At 38.1% G+C, this 20,557-nt stretch overlaps 1 long non-coding RNA gene across 1 annotated transcript in view; it reads left to right on the forward strand.

Moving 5' to 3' along the window:
• Positions 1–17,188, forward strand: part of LOC121830122 (uncharacterized) — a 30,023-nt gene extending 12,835 nt beyond the window's left edge. The window contains exon 2 of the long non-coding RNA XR_006073073.2: positions 17,056–17,188. This is a non-coding gene — a long non-coding RNA (uncharacterized LOC121830122). The remainder of the gene's footprint in view (positions 1–17,055) is intronic.
• The last annotated feature ends 3,369 nt before the right edge of the window (positions 17,189–20,557 follow it).

Below are 20,557 nucleotides of genomic sequence, written 5' to 3' on the forward strand. Positions count from 1 at the left end.
GATATGAAAGCAGGACCCATCTTTCTGCTGCATACAAGAAACACACCTCAAATTCAAAGATAGATACTACCTAAGAATAAAAGGCTGGGAAAAGTCTTTCTAATCAAATGGTCTTAAGAAGCAAGCAGGTGTAGCCATCCTAATATCCAGCAAAATAGACTTCAAACTAAAATCAATCAAAAGAGATCAAGAAAGGCATTACATACTAATCACAGGAAAGAGCCACCAAGATGAAGTTTCAATACTGAACATTTACACCCCAAACACAAGGGCACCCACATATGTAAAAGAAATATTACTAAAGCTTAAATCACATATAAAATCCCACACATTAATAGTGGGAGACTTCAACACCCCACTCTCACCACTGGACGGATCTGCCAAATTGAAACTTAACAGAGAAATACAATAGCCACAAATGATATAAAATACCTTGGGATAACACTAACTAACAAGTGAAGGACCTTTTTGATAAGAACTTTAAATTTCTAAAGAAATTGAAGAAGATATCAGAAAATGGAAGGATTTCTCATGCTTATGGATAGGTAGGATTAACATAGTAAAAATGGCAATCTTACCAAAAGCAATCTACAGATTCAATGCAATCCCCATCAAAATACCAACACAATTCTTCACAGACTTGGAAAGAAAAATACTCAACTTTATATGGAAAAACAAAAGACTCAGGATAGCTAAAAGAATCCTGTATGATAAAGCAACCTCTGGAGGCATCACCATCCCTGACGTCAAGCTCTACTATAGAGCTATAGTAATAAAAACAGCTTGGCACTGTTATAAAAACATATGGACATATGGACCAATGGAATCAAATTGAAGACCCTGACATTAATCCACACACATATGAACACATGATTTTTGACAAAGAAGCCAAAACTATACAATGGAAAAAAGAAAGTATCTTCAACAATGCTGCTGGCATAGCTGGATGTCAATATATAAAAGATTACAAATAGATCCATATCTGTCACCATGCACAAAACTCAAGTCCACGTGGTTCAAAGACCTCAACATGAATCCAGTTACACTAAACTTAATAGAAGAGAAAGTAGGAAGTACTCTTGAACGCATTGACACCGGATATCACTTCCTAAATATAACACCAACAGCATAGACACTGACCACAACAATTAGTAAATGGGACCACTTGAAACTGAGAAGCTTTTGTAGGGCAAAAGACATGGTCAATAAGACAAAAAGACAGCCTACAGAATGGGAAAAGATCTTCACCAACCCCACATCTGACAGAGAATTGATCTCGACAGTATATAAAGAACTCAAGAAACTAGACATCAAAATACTGAACAATCCAATTAAAAAATGGGCTACAGAGCTTAACAGAGAATTCTCAGCAGAAGAATCACAAATGGCTGAAAGACATTTGCAGAAATGCTCAGCATCCTTAATCATCAGAGAAATGCAAATCAAAATGACTCTGATATACCACCTTACGCCTGTCAGAATGGCTTTGATCAAAAAAACTAATGACAGTCAATGTTGGAGAGGATATGGAGCAAAGGGAACACTCCTCCACTGTTGGTGGGAATGCAAACTTGTACAACCACTGTGGAAATCATTATTGTTGCTGTTATAGCAGTGGCAGCCACCACTGCTACTGTTTCTGGGATTGCCATTTCATAATTGGTTACTACAGCTAGCACAGTGGAGACCCTGGGAGCAAAAGTAGCTACTACAGTTAGTTAATCTTTCATTCTATTGGGCATGATAAATTTAATTCAATAGTTATATACATTTCAATTGGCTTTGAAAGCTATAAATTTATAAACTGAAGTTCCATTTGCTTTTGGGATACCATCTTACAAGGACCCCAATTTTCAGTAAGGTTGGTTAAGGAAGAGAATGGCTCAGTTGCCTTTAGCCTCCTGGCTATGGGTGGGTTAGGACTTCTGTTGGTCTTTTCTGTGTGGAACACACAGATTGCCAGCCCAGCACCACTTTGAGATCTTTGGCAGCAGTTAACTCTGCAGCTCATACACAATTGAGCCTGTATGATAATGAGTATTCCGAGATGGGAAATGCCTGGGGGGTGCTCACCAACCTAAGACAGAGCACCTGTGTGGCCTGAGCAGGTGTCTCTATGATTGGTAAGGTGATCTGCTGACATCCCACACAACCTAAGTCATAAGCTCATTTTTTTTAGTAAAAGGGGGGACCTGTAGGGCCATGGCCCCTGTTTTGGGTAACTGTTGCCTTGTTTGCTGATCTTGACCTTGATGTCCTCCCTATGCTAATTCACTGCTGGGTTCCACCCTCCTGAATGCTTAAGGAAAGTTCCTTGTCTGTGTATCCTGCATATTGGGCGTTAACAGCTTAGATGCAAGATTGTAAAACATGGGTAGTGAACTTCTGCCCTCTGGGGTTCTCCCATTGTGCTGTAAGCCTGTATTTAAGACCTCCTCCCTCCTTCAATAAACGGCATTCAGCATTCAAAAAATAAGTAAATAAAAAAGGCATGCATCACCAAAAAAGAAAAAAGAAAAACAATGACATCATGAGGTTTACAGGCAAATGGATGGATCTAGAAAAAAATCATCCTGAGTGAGGTAACTAAGACTCGGAAAGACAAACATGGTATGTACTCACTCATTGGTGGATACTAGATATAAAGCAAAGGATGACTAGACTGCTATTCACAACTCCAGGGAGGCTACCTAGTAAAGAGGACCCTAAGAAAGACACAGGGATCGTCCATTGACAGAGAAATGGATGAGATCTACATGAGCAAACTGGTCGTGAGCAGGGGTAATGAAGGGCAAGGGTTGAGGGAAAGAGAGCCTAGGGGAGTGGGAGATCCCAGCTGGATCAAGAACAGAGAGGGAAAACAAGGAAAGAGATACCATGATAAATGAAGACCCCATGGGAATAGGAAGAAGCAAAGTGCTAGAGAGGTCCCCAGAAATCCACAAAGATACCTGTGCAATAGACAACTGGCAATGGTCAAGAGAAAGCCCAAACTGACCTACTCTGGTGATTGGATGGCTGGACACCCTAACTGTCATGATAGAACTCTCATCCAATGACTGATGGAAGCAGATGCAGAGGTCCACAGCCAGGCCCCAGATGGAGCTCTGGGAGTCCAATTGGTGAGAGAAAGAAGGGGTTGTGTGAGAGAGAGATGTTGAGACCATGATTGGAAAAAGCACAGGGACAAATAGCCAAACTAATAGAAACACATGAACTATGAACCAATAGCTGAGGAGCTCCCAATTGGATCAGACCCTCTAGATAAGTGAGACAGTCGATTAGCTTGAACTGTTTGGGAGGCCCCCAGGCAGTGGGACCGGGACCCATCCTTAGTGCATGAGCTGGTTGTTTGGAGCCTGGGCCCTATGCAGAGACACTCTGCTCAGCCCAGGTGAAGGGAGGAGGGGACTGGACCTGCCTGTACTGAATCTACCAGGCTGAGCTGAATCCCCAGGGGAGTACTTGCCCTGGAGGAGGTAGGAATGGGGGTTGGATTGTGGGGAGGGGGTGAGGAAGGACAGGGGAATCTGTGGCTGATGTGTAAAATTAAATTATTTATAAAATTAAAAAAAAATTGGTTGGGGATTTAGCTCAGTGGTAGAACGCTTGCCTAGAAAGTGCAAGGCCCTGGGTTCAGTCCTCAGCTCTTAAAAAAAAAAGAATGTAATAGGCCTGCATTCTTCCTTGGAGACTCAGAAGGGTCTGGTTCTTGGCTCATTCAGAGTTTGAATTTGATTATTGCAGAGGATGGTCACCTGAGAACCATGGTTTCCTCAGAGAAAGCTGTATTTCTTCCAATGCATTCCATTCCACTTTAGACAACAAATGCTGGTTGAATCCCTATTGTTCTTCAAATCTGACTCTCCCTAGAGTGGCAGTTGACTGACTTCTAGCTGGGTAGGTCAATATAGCTTATAGTATCTTAGGGGATGAGAATGGAGCTGATGGGCTTCAGGATCATGATGTCAGTGACATCTGCATGGTATCTGTCCCACCTGACATATATCATTTGGAGGAATCAGGGATTTGGAATCTTTGATGAAAATATTGCATTTTATGGTCTTTTACACTAGTATTCCTATCATTCTTCAGATATTGTTTCTCTTTGGCTTAGTATTCTCAATGACTTATATGTTGCTACTCCATTGGCCATTTCTGAAGAGTTACAGAAATGCTGTAACTTGGCCTTGCTGTAGTTTTTGACACAGCTATTGTACACTACTTGTAATATGGACATTTCTCTTCTCTCAATATGTTTGCTGATTCTTTTTCCTCCACGCTATATTATTCTTCAAATTCTGATTCTTGAGTCAGTTCTTAGTACAACTTCCTAAATGTCCTTATCCATAAAGTATCTTTTAAAACTGTTATTCAGTGGAGCCCTGCTACAAGAAATGGTTAATTTCATGTAACTCCTCAACTTTTGTATTTTGTTGACTATTGACTATCTGTTCTCTTAGTGTTTGGCCTGTACTAAGAAAAGCCTCTCTACTGCAGTGGAAAGTGTCAATGAGAAAGTCATCGCTGGGAGATAAATATTCAATAGGTGATGTCCCATGGACCAGTGGAATTAGGAGAGGCTGTAGCAGTAAGAAGTACCATCCCCATTTGTACAGAGACTCCTTGGTTGTAACTAATAGTCAGAATGTATTTACTTCATATTACACTGATTATCAAAGATTGTATTATCTCTAGTTCTTAAGGTAGAACAAATCAAATGGATTTTTACCCTTCTGTACTAACATATATTTTTATTCTTTATTCATTCAACAATTTGTTGAGGTCTTATTCTGTGTTTTGCCCCTGTAGAAAACCAATCAAGAATTTACCAAGTCATCTATAATTGGTGGCTCATGTCATTAATCCCACCACTTTAGATAGTTATTGTCATAGCCAGGTAGATCTGGTTATTAAGAGAAAGAAACACATTAGGCATCCTATGAGAAAATGTTTGAGTATAAAGCCATATTATTGTACATTTTATGTATTTCCAAGGTAGCTGTAGCTTTATCGGCAACACATTTATATAATTTATCACCTCACTTCTAATGTAAGCATGCAATGTCATTTGAAATGCTGGTGGTCCCAGGAAGAAAAGGGAGACAAGGCTACATAAATGAGAGTTACTTTCCTGAGTGGTGCTCCCAAACAGAAGCTTTAGGACACAGATGATGAGCCAGAGAGGCCCCACAGTTCTGATCTGTGCTTGGCTATTAGACTGCCCAGTGCCAACCCTCTCTTTGCTATTTTGGGATATTAGCCATTATGACACTGCCTGATCTATAAAGTGGGGTAAACAGAGACCAGGTAATGTTAATTGAAGACTAAATATTTTCAAAGGTTCTTCATAAGTGGCAAGTGCCCATTAAGTACTTAAGTATAGAATATAAGCCCTTGGTTTTTACACAATTTACGTACGGCAGTTTTTTAAGAACATATTTTATTGAAAAAAGTTTTTTTTTTAAAAAAATGAGGTTTTCCTATCTTTATAAGAGTAATTTTTTGAAGAGTAAAATTTCAAAGCACTGTATCAAATACACAGTATAATCTGTACTTAGCATTCAACATTCTGAATATACAGACCAGAGATGTTTGCAAATATGGAAAAGGTATATTCAGGACTGCCCCTAGGTAAGCTTCCTTCTGCCTATGCTTTGTTAAGGTGCATTTGTTCATTAGCTAAGCTGCATCAGTGGAGATAGAGATGGGTGAGTCCTGCTTTCTCTGGGGCAGGAAAAATTAGGTTTTTCTATTAGCCCCTCTGCTTTGTTGATTAAAAAGCAAACGAATAGATCTGTAACTCTCATTTTAGGTATAGGATAACCTTTAAGATAAAATACATCATCCTCTGATTGCTATGTGGACGGTGAGTGTCTGGTCACCAACTTTATAGGCCCCAGTTGGGCCAGGAAATCCATTCTCCTGGGATGGCCCATGAAGAATTTTTTGGCTTCCTTTCTGTAAGACCCATAGCTTAGTCTTGTGCTGACATGAGTTGGCTGTGGAAGTACACAGTCAACTTCATATTGTCCAGCACTAATGGAAAATGTAGACAGAAATTCTTTTTACTAGAACCTTTTAAGGGTAGAAATCAGTTATATCTGGTTACAAATACACTGCCGGGTCTCTCGCTAACCTGATGTTTTGCCACTTGCTTGCCTAGTATCTACCCTAAAACATCAATAGTTGATAGTACTGGAGTCCATCCTAAGATACATATGTATTCTAGATTTGTCAGTCAGGATCTCAACCTCCTTGTGTCAGAGGTGAGAAGAGTCTTAATGTACTGTGGAAAGAAATCAAATGAACGGGAATTTGTCCTCCTTGGCACCTTCTTATTCTAACAACAATCTGATGTTATCTGTATATTGAAACTACCTGATTTTTTATATTATAGAGTAGGCAAGTTATAGTTTTTAAAAGTTTCATTTATACTCCCAGATCAACATTGTTTTGTTATTATAAAAAGATAATTACACATTAAAATATGTTATTCTTGAGTGTCCGTGTAGCAGGTTTTCAGTCTTAGTATCTATAGACAACTTGGAAGACTGGTGTCATTACACTATCAGAATTAGAAGACTTGTGGGGCATATGTGATTTTTCAGGATCACATTCTCAGGTCAGCATGAAAATATGGATTATCTCTGTGTACTGGGAAGCTCTCTAGAAAACCTGTTGTACTCAAAGGTATCTTGTGGCCTAACCTGCTGCTCTGAACAACCACACAGCAGCACGTGCACTAGTTTCCACAAGAGCATTTCATCCTGTGCACTCCATGCCCCCCTTTACTCACCCTGACTCCTCTGCTCAGACCTCAGCCCTCATCAGAGTTCAGTCAGTTAGCATGCATACCTCTGTGTTTCAGAACCTTATGAAGTGCTGCTTCAGTTGCTGGCTTGAAGAAACTATTTACAGAGCTTTTTAGCAAGACATTCATGTCTGTACCATTCTCTGTGTATCTCTTTTCCCTACCAGAATCATCCAGTATTTTCTAGTCCTGATTCTTTTTCCATTTTGCCTACTAATATGAGCAGTTTACATCGAACATATTTGGATATTTGAGAGAGAGTCCCAAGAATTTTAGAATTGTTGAAACCAAAGTTGGATAAACCACAGGGACAAATAGCCAAATGAATGGAAACACATGAACTATGAACCAAAGGCTGAGGGGCCCCCAACTGGATCAGGCCCTCTGAATGGGTGAGACAGTTGATTGGCTTGATCTGTATGGGAGGCATCTAGGCAGTGGTACCAGGTCCTGTGCTCATTGCATGAGTTAGCCGTTTGAAACCTGGGGCTTATGCAGAGACGCTTGGCTCAGTCTGGGAGGAGGGGACTGGACCTGCCTGGACTGAGTCTACCAGGTTGATCTCAGTCCTCGAGGGAGGCTTTGCCCTGGAGGAGTTGGGAATGGGGGTGGGTGGGCTGGGGAAAAGGGGAGGGGGCAGGAAGGGAGAGAACAAGGGAATCTGTGGCTATTATGTAGAACTGAATGGTATTTTCTCAAATTGTGGACATTATCTTTCTATAAGCTAGATTGTGTTGTGTAGACAAATGGCTGAATACTAGATATTTGTAATCATGCCTATCACCTAGTTTATTTCATATTTGATATTATTTTATTTACATAACTTGGTGTAATTACAAGTAGTATCCATGCGCGTGTGCATTTCGAGAGTTGTAGGTATGGGCTACACATCAGATGAAAAAGATCTACACTAAAACTCTGATGTGAAGTGGGGGGACAGCTAGTAATTGTTGCTGGAGAGCGTCTCTCCAGGTTCCACCAAGCCCCGCAGTCCCACAATCCCTGTATAAAATAATCACTCAGATGCTTATATTACTTATAAATTATATGGCCGTGGCAGGCTTCTTGCTAACTGTTCTTATATCTTAAATTAACCCATTTCTATTAATCTCTACCTTGCCACATGGCTGGTGGCTTACAGGCGTCTTTTCATGCTGCTTGTCCTGGCAGTGGCTGCAGTGTCTCTCCCTCATTCTTCCTGTTTCCCCAATTCTCCTCTCTCTTTGTCCCGTCTATACTTCCTGCCTGGTCACTGGCCATCAGTGTTTTATTTATATAGAGCGATATCCACAGCAAGTAATACAAACAAAAATTTGGATAGACTTTGGGAAAAAAGAAACCTGGTGGTTCCATAGAAAGTTAAACAGAATTTCCATTTGATTTAACAGCTCTAGTCTGTAGACCCATGAAAATGATATTCCACAACCACACAAAATCCTGTGAATAAAATTAACTCACAACATGGTTCACAACTTCCAAAAAGAGGAAAGAAACTAAGTATTCAGCTATTGAATGTCTAAAAGAAATCTGGAGTAGACTGTAGGAGAAAAAGTATGAGAGTTGTGATCTGGTTTAGGTATCATTTACGATAAGGAAAATGTTCTTGGCATAATCATGTTAGTGGCCACTCTTGTGAATGAACAAATATTGTCACTCTTGATCAATTAATTATAGGCTATATGTAATTTAACTCACTTTTTTTTTTTGTTTTGTTTTTTCGAGACAGGGTTTCTCTGTGTAGCTTTGCGCCTTTCCTGGAACTCACTTGGTAGCCCAGGCTGGCCTCGAACTCACAAAGATCCGCCTGCCTCTGCCTCCCGAGTGCTGGGGTTAAAGGCGTGCGCCACCACCGCCCGGCTTAACTCACTTTTAAGAAAGATAGGGACAAGTTTATCCTCAAAACACTTTTACTATCAGTATAAACTTCATAATGAAGTTGTCTATAGGTGGTCAGGAATAGAGCATGTAAATTGATCTTAATAGAGAATTAATATGTAAAGAATGAATATTCCATAAACTATTTAACAAAATAGTTTTTTTCTGCAATACACCAAAGCAGTAAAATAATGTATCTGGTATTTCTCTAAAATATATTATTTCTCAGTCAAGTGTTCCATCCATATTTTAAATTCTTGAAGTATGATTTAATTTAATGCAAATAATGTATTTTTGTATTTGAAAATATACTTAACCAGTGAGACTGGTTTGAAACAGTTACCCCTTTAACTATGGGGAAACTGAAGCTTAAAGATGTTGCCTTTACATGCTTGAAATTAGACAGCTTGGATCATACTGTTTCTTGCCACCACTGTAAGGCCATCAGTAAAGGAGAGGTTCTGACAGAAGCCTTAATATGAGGAGATTTTTTTTATATCTTTACCCATATCTTTTATATCTTTTTGTTACTACTAGACACTAATATTTTCATCATGATAATTACTCTTAAAATCTAACAATTAATATTTTGTTTACTTTAATGCTCTTACTTTTTATATTACAGTTGCTCAGCACAAAAAAAGAGTGGTGTACTTTGCTTTAAAGATATCTTGTAACTGTCCATATTTTACTTCTTTCATTCGTTATGAAAGAATGACATTTTCTGCTAAGCAATATCCTAGTCTGTTGGCCTTTTTTGTCTTTATATCTTTGAGAATTTCAAGTATTTTAGCATATGATTGAAAATTTACCTCCCCAACTCTTCCCAGATCCATCCCCTTCTCTATCAATGCAACATCATATCATTTTTCATAACATTTGATCATGTTTCCCCCCCCCCTGTTTCTTCCAGATTCTCCCTACATACCCAGCTTTAGATTTTTTCTCTCCCCTTCTCTCTTACAAATAAATAAACAAACAAATAAAAAACCAAGCAACAATCTCTCCACTTGAAACAGATACACACTTCACTACATGAACAAAAATTTTTAAAAAAAGGCCATTAAGGCAAAATGCCAAAACAAAGTAAAATAAAACAAGAAGTCCACAACATTTCTGTTGATTTTGTTCTGTGGTGGCCAATTACTCCCTGGAATGGGGCCTGCCCTGGCGTGTGGTTGATACACCTGGTAACATTCCATTGGAGGAAACTGTTCTTCCCTTTGGCAACTGGTGTAATAGTAGACAGCTTTGTGGTAATGGATGGAAGTTTCCGTCTATTTCCCATTCTCAGTGCTGAAACACCATCTTGCTTCAACCTGCTGTCACTATCTGTGTGTTCATCATCCCTGTTATGTATGGAAGACACTGTTTCTGAATCATCTGTCACCTCTTTCTGACTCCTAATCTCTATAAATCCCTGAGCCATGAAGTGGGGAGGGGTTTGATGAAGACATCCATTTAGAACTAAGTGCTCCAAAGTGTCTCACTTTCTGCACATTTTCCAGTTGGGTATCTCTTTCTTCTTACAATAAACTGAAAGAAGAAGCATTTCTGATGAAGGTTGACTGATGTGTTTATGTAAGGTATAGCAATATGTCATTAGGAGTCATTTTATGTTCTTGTAACAGAATACTAGTAGTCAGTTTTCCTAAAGGCCTATGATTTATCTACTCTCAGATCCTGGTTACTTTATCAGTGTCATTTATGGGTACCATTTCCTGGAGTAAGCATTAAAATCAATCAAAAACTCCATCATATATACCCTATTTCACCAGTATAACTTCCAGGAAAGTCACAGTTTTAGATTGCAGAGTTCATAGCTGGATGCTACTGAGAATTACTTTTGTCCTATAATTCAGTGTAATATTCACATTTCTTCTATCAGACCCAGGGAATGTGCTCTCATTTTGGAGTTTAGTTTTTGGCAGGATGATGTATATGATTCTGTTTGGTTGGCCTAGTACCATTTGCTGAAGGTTATCTCTTTTTTTTTTTTTTCATTGTGTGTTTTTGGCTTTTTTTTTTTTTTTTGGAAAAATCATGAGAATGTAGGTGTGTTGACTTATGCCTGGATATTAACTCTAAGTCCATCAGTCAACATGTCTACTTTTATACCAGTACCAAAGGTGAAATCCTCAGGGCATGGAGGTTATGTGGAGGGAACAGCTCCTGAATGCAGGCTCCAGCAGGACTAAGTGTAGTCTATCCAGACTGAAATGAAAGGGATGGAGAGGGGCTTCTGCAATCCAACTACTATAGGACTCAATTATGTCCTTTTAAACAATCATTCAAGACCTAGTATGCATGAATGTTCTGCACAAGTGGCTTTTCGTGACTTTTTTGGATAGACTTTAGTGTTATTTGTCCTTTCCCATACTTCCTTGTCTGCCTTACCTTCAGCTTCCCACCCACTTAACCCTTCCTGCTGCATACATTGTTCCCCCATAACCCAATGTACTAGCATATTCTATATCTCTTCCCTAGACCATGCCTCCATATTACCAATTAGTAATTTATTGATCTCTAGTGGTCATTCTAATTAAACACACATATCTGAAGAGTCTTTGTTTATTATTTTGGTTTTTGAGAAAGAATGTCTTTGTGTAGCCCTGACTGTCCTGGGACTAGATCTGTAGACCTGGCTAACCTTAAACTCACATAGATATGCCTGCCTCTGCCTCCCAAGTGCTGAAATTAAAGGTATGTGCCACCACTACCTGGTGTAAAGAGTCTTAACATTCACAGAGAAGAGAAAATGTGTGGGTTTTGTCTGTCTGAGTCTGGGTTACCTTAAAGTGCTTGTTTCCTACTCATTGCATTTATCTGTGAAGATCAAATTTTTATTCCCCATGGTTGTGTAATATTCTGCTGAGAATATATACACACCCTTCTGTAGATGTAACCAATCGTATTATTAAAATAAGAAACACAGAGCCAATGTAAAAGAGAAAGCCGAGAGGTCAGAGCTCAGAGATAAAATCTTACCTCCTGCAGTGCTCCTAGCTTCCCCGAGAGAGAGCTACTTCCTGTTTGTCCATGTTTAAATATTCTTTCTGTTCTGCCTTCTCATTGGTTGTAAACCCAACCACATGACTGCCTCATCACTGCCTGTAAGTACCGCCCTCCAGGTCTTAAAGGCGTATGTCTCCAATACTGGCTGTATCCCTGAACACACAGAAATCTACCTAGCTCTTCTAACCACCACGCTCTTGCTATGGCTCTAATAGCTCTGACCCCAGGGCAACTTTATTTATTAACATAAAATTAAAATCACATTTCAGTACAAATAAAATATCACCATATTTCCCCTTTTCTATTTTAATAAAAAGAAAAAAGGCAAAAGATTATAACTAACAAAAGAAAAACTATATACAAAAGTACAATAACTATGTACAATATATACAAGTAACAAATACCTAAACGATGTCTAGTCCATTTGTATTTGACAAATCAGAGAAAATAATTCCCTTATCTATCCTATTTTAGTAAGTTCAAAATGTATCTAATTCACTTTCTATCCTAATTAATCTTCAACTATAACTAACTAATCTTCAACTCCCTCAGAGACCTAAGAAGGAAATAATATTAGCTAACAAAAATAAAAACAGGAAGTGCACAAAAGCAACTTCCAAAAATTTTGTGAGTTGACAGAAACAGCCAGCTGCCTGGACAGTCACCTGAGGTTTCTCTGCAGTGTTGGGGCATCATCTTCAGCCTATAGGCTTATCGTATCTGACAGACTCATTTGTGAAGTAGGTTGTACACAAGGTCAACAGTTCAACCTCACATTGGGTGAGAGCAGTCCATGTACCAGAAACACCTGAATTCCACTAGTGTCATGTCATGATTCAGGATTTTAAATTCTGGAAATTGTTGATGGTTTTTGAATTCAGCTGTCCATTCTTCTTGGCTGTGTATATATGGCTTCATCTAAGCATCCCCTTCTCCACATCCCTCTATTAAAGGCGTGAGCTTTCAGTTGCTGTTCCATTGCACAACAGAAGCCATTGGCCCATTGCCTGTTCAGCTGCCTTCAAAGAAAAGGGCACTGTACCTTTTCCAGATTGTGAAGGCCACTTCAGGGATGGTGCCATATTGTCCTGGCCTCAGAAGATGCCGTCTGATAAAGCCATAACCACACTTGTTTTGGCAGGAATCGGTAGTCCTTTGTTTCGTGTTCTGTCTGTCCATTTTGTCCTGTTGATACGAGGATACTTTGTTGTCCAGTGGCTAACTTTTGCCACAATGAAAATTAACTCCATATGCAGTTTCTTCAATGCCCATATTTTCTCTGAAGTAGATTGGTACTGCCAGGAGCCGACATGTCTCAAAAAAGAAAAATTTCTAAGTTATTAAAACATTTTAAATGCCATATTCTGTAGATCTCTGAAGGGTTTGAAGATGACCTGTCTAAAATACATCTGCTCAATTTTTAAAACATATCTAATATGACTACAATTTCTATTGTAATGTCTAACTACTAACTTTCATTTCTTTATATCCTAATAGTTGGTAATAATGTAAAGTATTTAAAACTAGTAATTGTCTTTTTCTTTTCTTTTCTTTCTTTCTTTCTTTCTTTCTTTCTTTCTTTCTTTCTTTCTTTCTTTCTTTCTTTCTTTCTTTCTTTCTTTTTTTTAAAACAAGAACCTTAAATCTAATCTCCTTTGCTTAGCCTTTTTCCTAACCCTTGACAACTTGTAACCTACCCCCCTAAATAATGAAAATTATCCCAGACCCAAACCCCATTAAAAGAACCAAAAAACCACCCGCCCCACACCACTTCTTTGGCAATGTGGGTGTCATATTCTTAAAATTGCTTCCTGCTGGGTATGGGCGAAGTTATCTTTATCCTGAAAGAACAATTTTTAGGTTAATTGTCAAATTCTAGGAAAGATAACTATATCCTTCATTATTATCCAGTCTATGTATAAAGCCAAAGTTCAGGGTTTATCTCAAGTCCTTATTCAAGTAGTCTTTGAGACTGGATCATCTCAGCTAGTCATCTCAAAATTGCTCTGAGCACCTTGTAGTTCAAAGCTGATCTATAGATGATGTTTGTCAGTTCAATGATATTATTATTGTCCACGTGGAATTGTTGTTGTTGTTGTTGTGGGGCCCCATCTTCTTTCCGGAGACTTCAGTTGATGTTAGGCCTGGCCGTGATTTCCTGCAGAAAACTGATAAGAGACTCGAACACAAAGACATATATATGCAGCTAATTGAAGCCTTTTTTTCTATAATTAGTTAGTACTCTATATGACCATTCATATCTTAACAAAGTTTAAAATGTATAAGTGCTTGTTTCCTACTCATTGCATTTATCTGTGAAGATCAAATTTTTATTCCCCATGGTTGTGTAATATTCTGCTGAGAATATATACACACCCTTCCTCATCAATTCATCATTTGATGAACATATAGATGTTTTTTCTATGAAGAGGAGAGCACAGATGACCATTAATGATCAGGGGTATCTGTAAAGTAGGTTGAGAGTCCATGTGTTTATCAAAGAATAGTATAGTTGAACCATGTGGTAGGTTTATTTCTTTCTTTTTGAGCAACTGGCACACCAATTTCCATAGTGGTTGTACAGATTTGCATTCCCACGAGGAGTGAATAAGTGTTCCACCTTTCCAACATTTTCATCAGCATTTGTCATCATTTGAGTTTTTATCTTATCCATCTTGATTAGGGCAGGATGAAAACTTAAAATACAATTAATTTTTATTGTTCAGGTGGCAAATGATGTTAAAATTTTAAAAAGTAGTTTTTTTTGTATAACATGTTTTGAGGATTATTTTTATATAGGTCATTTACTTTTTTGATCTTTTTTAAAAAGTTCTTTATGTATTCTAGACACTCACTGTATAAGAACTGGAAAAGATATTTTCCCATTCTGTAGGCTGTATCTTTGGTCAAATGATGGTATCTTTTTGCTGTACAGAAACTTCTTAGTTTCATGAGAATCCAATTATTACTTGTTGGTTTTTATGTCTGCACTACTGGCTTTCTGTTCAGAAAGTATTTTCCTGTGCTAATGAGTTTGCATGTATTTCTAATTTCCTCCTATATAAGATCCAGGATACCAGAGAGTTTTGTGTAGTTCAAGAGACAATGATCAAATTTCATTTTTCTACATGTAGTGATTAAGTTTGTACTGCACTATTTATTGAAGATGCTGTATCTTCTTCAATGTGAATGGTTGCCTTCTTTGTCAAAAATCAGGTGGCTGTAGCAATATGGATTTGTATGAAGACATTAATTCTATTCTGTGGGTGACTGTTTTTCTCCCAGATCAGTTTTTGTATTTATTATTGCACTGCAGCATAACTTGAGATCTTTTGTAATAATACCCCCAGCATGTAGTTGTTTTAATGATGATTAATATTTACTTTTGTTCTGGATATCTTCAGTCATTTGTATTTCCATATGAAACTCAAAAATAATTAATTACTTTTAAATTTTTTGTTGGCCATTTTCACATTAATCTTGCCAATCTATGAGCATGGGAGGTCTTTTCATATGCTGGTATCTTCAATTACTTTTTTCAATGTGTTAATGTTTTCATTGCACAAACCGGTTATTTCTTTGATCAAATCAATTTCAAGGGTTTTTGTTGTTGTTTTATTTTATTAGACTACTGAGAATAGAATTGTCTTCTTGATTTATTTTTTTGTCATTTGCATGGAAGAAGAATGCTGATAGTTGTGTTTTAATTTTGTATCCTGCTACTTTTTCTGAATATTTATCTGCTCTAGGAGGTGTTTTGTTTTTGCATGCTATGTTTTTATATATAGAAACTTTTCATATGGAAATATATGTTGACCTCTTCCTTTATCATTTGTTTCTGTTTCATCTCCTTCCCTTGTTTTATTGCTCTAGCTGAAATCGCAAGAATTACATTGAGAAGTGATATTAATGGACTTGTCTTGTTCCTGATTTTAGCACCAATGTTTTCAGTTTCTTCTCTTTTTAGGATGGCTTCTCCAACCTTTATGTTGAATCAATGAGCAGCATGTGAAGTGCATTTGTACTGCTAGAGCACAATAAACCCTGTGTGTGTGTGTGTGTGTGTGTGTGTGAGAGAGAGAGAGAGAGAGAGAGAGAGAGAGAGAGAGAGAGAGAGATATGAAATGCATGTATACATGAATTGTATGAATTGTTTGTAAATATATGTATACACACAATGAACATGGTGTAAAGTTGTCAATACAATTTTACATTAGATATCTTTGGTGCCACTTTTTCTATATCTTCTTTGTCATGTAGACATTTTTGATACTGATTTATTTCTTAATAACAAGGTTTCAAATTAATAATTACAGAATGATAGGTTTGATATACAATTTCATCTAGACTATATCACTAGAGCTGTGTCCTCTGAATACCTGTATCAAGGATCTAATAGATGATGCCTGAAATTACTGGTAAAGAGGGAAACACATTTTGAAAATGACCTTAAATATAGGCCATTCATTTTAATTTTAGTGTGTGTGTATACATGTATGTGTAGGAGTACAGTCATTTACTATCATAATATCATGAATGGGACTTCACTCTGCATATAAAGGTAATTATTTTTATCAGGAATCAAAAGTAAACAAATTATTAATAAGCCATAACTCTACTTAATGCATTTCCTTTGGTACCTCATGTGGGGCTCTGACACAATTCAATAGCTACTACATAACTTATATTTGGTTGTTTTAAATGGATCCCAGTGTAAATATGTTTTGTATCTTGTGTTTTTTCTTCTGGGTTATTACAAAAGTTAGAACTTGTCCTTTCTCTTTGGAGGACAGGGATTCTCAGAATGAAGGTGAAATGCTGATTTCATGTTCTAGTTCCCCCACAAGGACTCCCTAGTTTTCATCTCCTTTACTCAGGTTGCTGATGTTCCAAGGCTTTTAAATTTAGCTTTGCTCAGTCATCATAGACATGGTGGGCACGTGGCACTGGGGTAATAAGTTGTCTGCACAGGAACACATTATAGCAAAGCTCAATTTTCTCCAAGGCCTCTAGGGACATGGGTGACAGGGACAATTTCTTGCTTGTAAATGGCATGGAGTGATTTCTTATTCCCAGTGTCACAAAAATGTAGTAAAAAGAATACAGTTTGCATTGACAAATCTGTTCTACCAGAAATGAAAAGGCAGGAATCTGAAGATTCTCACAGAGAACAGGGACCACTGAACTCACCACTGTTAATTTTAACGGCAGCCTCCTCTTACACAGAACAGAATTACTTTTGCCTGCCTCAGACTTTCCAGTTTTAGAGATGTGGAAGAGGAAAGAAAATGTGTACTTAAAGTGTGTACTGGGGAAGGTACATTATGACTTTTGGTTCTTCTGTTTTCCAGAATGCTGAGGAAGATTATCAACTGTGGTTTTCTTCTAGGCAGGAAGAAGTGCCATGCCCACTCCTGAGTAAGCATCTGAGAAACCTAAGGAGGCATTGATTGAGTTAAAAAAATGTAACCCAAAACTGTTAAAGTTTTCATTGTTTCTCTTAAGCTTTAATACCCTCAAATGTAAATATCATATGAAATATTCTTTCACACATTTAAAAAATATTTATACTAGTTAGTGAGTCTTGACCCTCATCCAAGTATATGATAAAATCTTCTTGAATTTACATCTATTTGAGAATTTCATACATGAATATTGTATTTACATAATTCCCATCCCTTCATCTGGCCTCTTCATCCCTTCCCACATCCTCTTCACTCCTCTTTAATTTCATGACCTCTAAAAATTAATCTTGTTTTTGTGTTTGGTTGGGTTTTTTTTTGGGGGGGGGGAGGGTTGGTGTGTGTGTGTGTGTGTGTGTGTGTGTGTGTGTGTGTGTGTGTGTGAAGGGCAGGGAGAAAAAAACACATTTAAAAATGTGTGTTTAAAGATGAACAATTGGGACAGGATAAAACAAACCATTAATTATCTTATCCCTGGGGGAGACTGATTCTCCCTCTGAGTAGCCATTGACTGTCTTTAGCTCTTCATCTAAGTGTGGAGTTTTGTGAGATTTACCCATCCATAGTGGCAGTTCAATTGGTGCTGTAATTTTTAAGTCTCATTGGGGCAATTATATTGTTGAAATTTCAGGTGCAGCCTTCCTCTCATATACTGAAGACAGGACCTCCTAGAAAAGGTGTGGGTTCTCTGGCTTTTACAAGCTTTCTTCTTACTCTCCCAGAAAGGTGACTAACTTTAGATATAGAAATTGCCTTATAGATATACCAATTGTAGTTATGGACCCTGCAAACACTTATTCTCCATCTGGCTGTGGATAACTGCACACCTTAAGATCTCTGCATGCAACAATATCTGGTCAGTCTAAAAATAGAAATAGTACCCACGACATACACATGGAAAGAGCAGACAGAAACTAGAACTATATTTATTTTATTTTAATATGTGTATTAATTTTATAAAATTTTTATCTTGACATCAAGACTCAGAACAGCTTTGTGCACCATGTCTAGCTTGAGATTTCCTTATAATCTGTCAATCATGGTGGCTCTGTTTCGGTTAGGTTCTATATGGCTGTGATAAAAACACCATGACCAAATGTACTTGGAGAAGAATGGAGAAGAAGAGTGCACTTCTGAGAAAGTCAGAGCAAGAACTCAAACATGCTGGGGACCTGGAGGCAGGAGCTGATGCAGAAGCCATGCAGAATTGTTGTTTACTTGTCTTGGTCTACATTACTTTGCTCCATCTTCTTTCTTATAGTGTCAAGGACCATCAGTGTAGAAGAGGTACCATCGACATTGGATGGGGCCTCCCACGTTAATTACTGTAGGGCACAGAGGATTCCCTGAATTAGTGAATTAGAGGATTCTGGGATGAATGTGTTTTATGACAAAGCCATGACCATGTTGAAGATTTCAAAGACTTGGACACATGGGATAATCAGCAAATCTGTCTCCTTACATGGACCAGGCTCCAGAGAAATAGCACAGCTTTCGTTGGGAGTCTTTGTCTGAGTGTTTATTGACCAGGGTATGCAAGACAATCAGCTGCAGCTTCCTCCTCCTGGGTGTTTACAGCTTGAAAGTGGTCATCTTCAGAGACCTCCTGGGAGATGAGCTAACCCCTACACTTGTGGTGTACCTAATAAATATGCTGAGGGTCTGAGTTGTGGAGGGTTAGAAAATTCCCTAGCTATACTGTATGTATATCTCTGGGTTAGTATTTTCTTCATTCCCTCACAACTCCTAGAGAAATTCCCAGGACCCAAGCCATGCAGGTCAAAGATAATCACTATTTAGAAATTGAACCACAGATTTACCTTCAGATCAGACAATAATAAGGCATTTTTTCAATTGAGAATTTTTCTTCCCAAATGATTCTGGGTTCTATTAGGCTGACATAACACCAAAGAGCACAGGCTCCTTTCTCAATGCAAATACACTTGAGTTCTTATGTTTTCATTAAATGTTATCCTGGTGCCCTTGTAGATGTTTCTGTATCATCTGTAGATGTTTCTGAGCTTCCTGGACCCCAATCATTTCTGTAGGAAAAACCCTACATCGGTGCTGTAGTTTTTGTCCCAAATGCATAGCATCTGTTCTACAAGGAAGAGAAAAGCAAGAGCTTCCCAGTTTCATCAGTGATTAATGAGAAACGAGGAAAGGAGACTTCCTGTAAAAAAGGAAAGCCATTTTGACAGTACAGGATCTTTGAAAATTCTTTGTATAGGAAGTGACTAAAAGCACGAAACAATAAACCAAGTATTATGCATGTAAATGGAGACAAGAGAGTGCATGGTCTTCTGTCTTGTTAATGTGGCTTTGCAGGGGCTTCTGTGTTTCTAGTATCCTGTGACTTTTCCCTGATAGTTGTCTTGTGGAAAACAGTGGAAGAAAAGCGTAAAGAAAACCACTCCACTCCACTTGAGAAGCCTGGCTTCAGAACTTACAATGGGAAATGAGCTATCTCTGTAAGTCTGTCAGAAATCTTGTTGGAGAAAATACTGATCACAGCCATTTTAACGTATGTTGTTAAATTATTGAAATGATAATAGTCAACAAGAAATTAATATATTTTCTTTGTTCATAACTCTTTGACATATGGAAGGCACATGGCTGAAATCATTAGTCTAGAACTATAAGGCTCTTGCACATCTCTACATGATTTGTAACTAGGCAACATGTTCAAATTTTATCCTCTGAAATTTAAAGCCTGTACTTAGATACCTGCTTTACTAAAGATTCCTCTCTGAGGACTCCAGGAGCCAGATGAAACATGCAACTCATTTTAATGTGTTCTTATGCTCACTGAAAGGTCTATTTGATCACTCATCACTCTTATCATTAATCTATATTTAGTATTTTTTCTACATAGGAAATGAGAACTGATATACCATCAGAATGAGTGACTTTCAAAATTCTACCTTCCTGTCAGTGAGACCAAGTGACTACATAAATTATCTTGATATCAACAAGGCCATCCAGGAGCTGCCTGTAGATGGAAATATCTCTGGTCCTCCCCGGCCCTGCGGTTAGGATGAATATCTCCCACCCGCGGTCCCTCAGCTACTTATAAAATAATCACTCAGAGGCTTATATTAGTTGCAAACTGCATGGCTTCAGTGTGGTTCAGGCTTCTGGCTAGCTAGCTCTTTCATCTTAAATTAACCCATTCCTATTAATCTATATGTTGCCACGTGGCGGTGGCATTACCAGTCTGCTGGCATCTTGTTGCTCCTTTGGCAGCAGGCTGGCATTTCAACTCCACCCTCCCTTTCTCTGTATCTCTGCTTGGATTTCTTGCCTGGCTGTAAGTTTTCTTGCCACAGGCCAAGTCACCTTTATTTATTAGCCAATGGGAGCAACACATATTCACAGCATACACAAAGAT

The sequence above is a fragment of the Peromyscus maniculatus genome, chromosome 6 (genome assembly GCF_049852395.1).
Source record: "Peromyscus maniculatus bairdii isolate BWxNUB_F1_BW_parent chromosome 6, HU_Pman_BW_mat_3.1, whole genome shotgun sequence".
Lineage (NCBI taxonomy): Eukaryota > Metazoa > Chordata > Mammalia > Rodentia > Cricetidae > Peromyscus > Peromyscus maniculatus.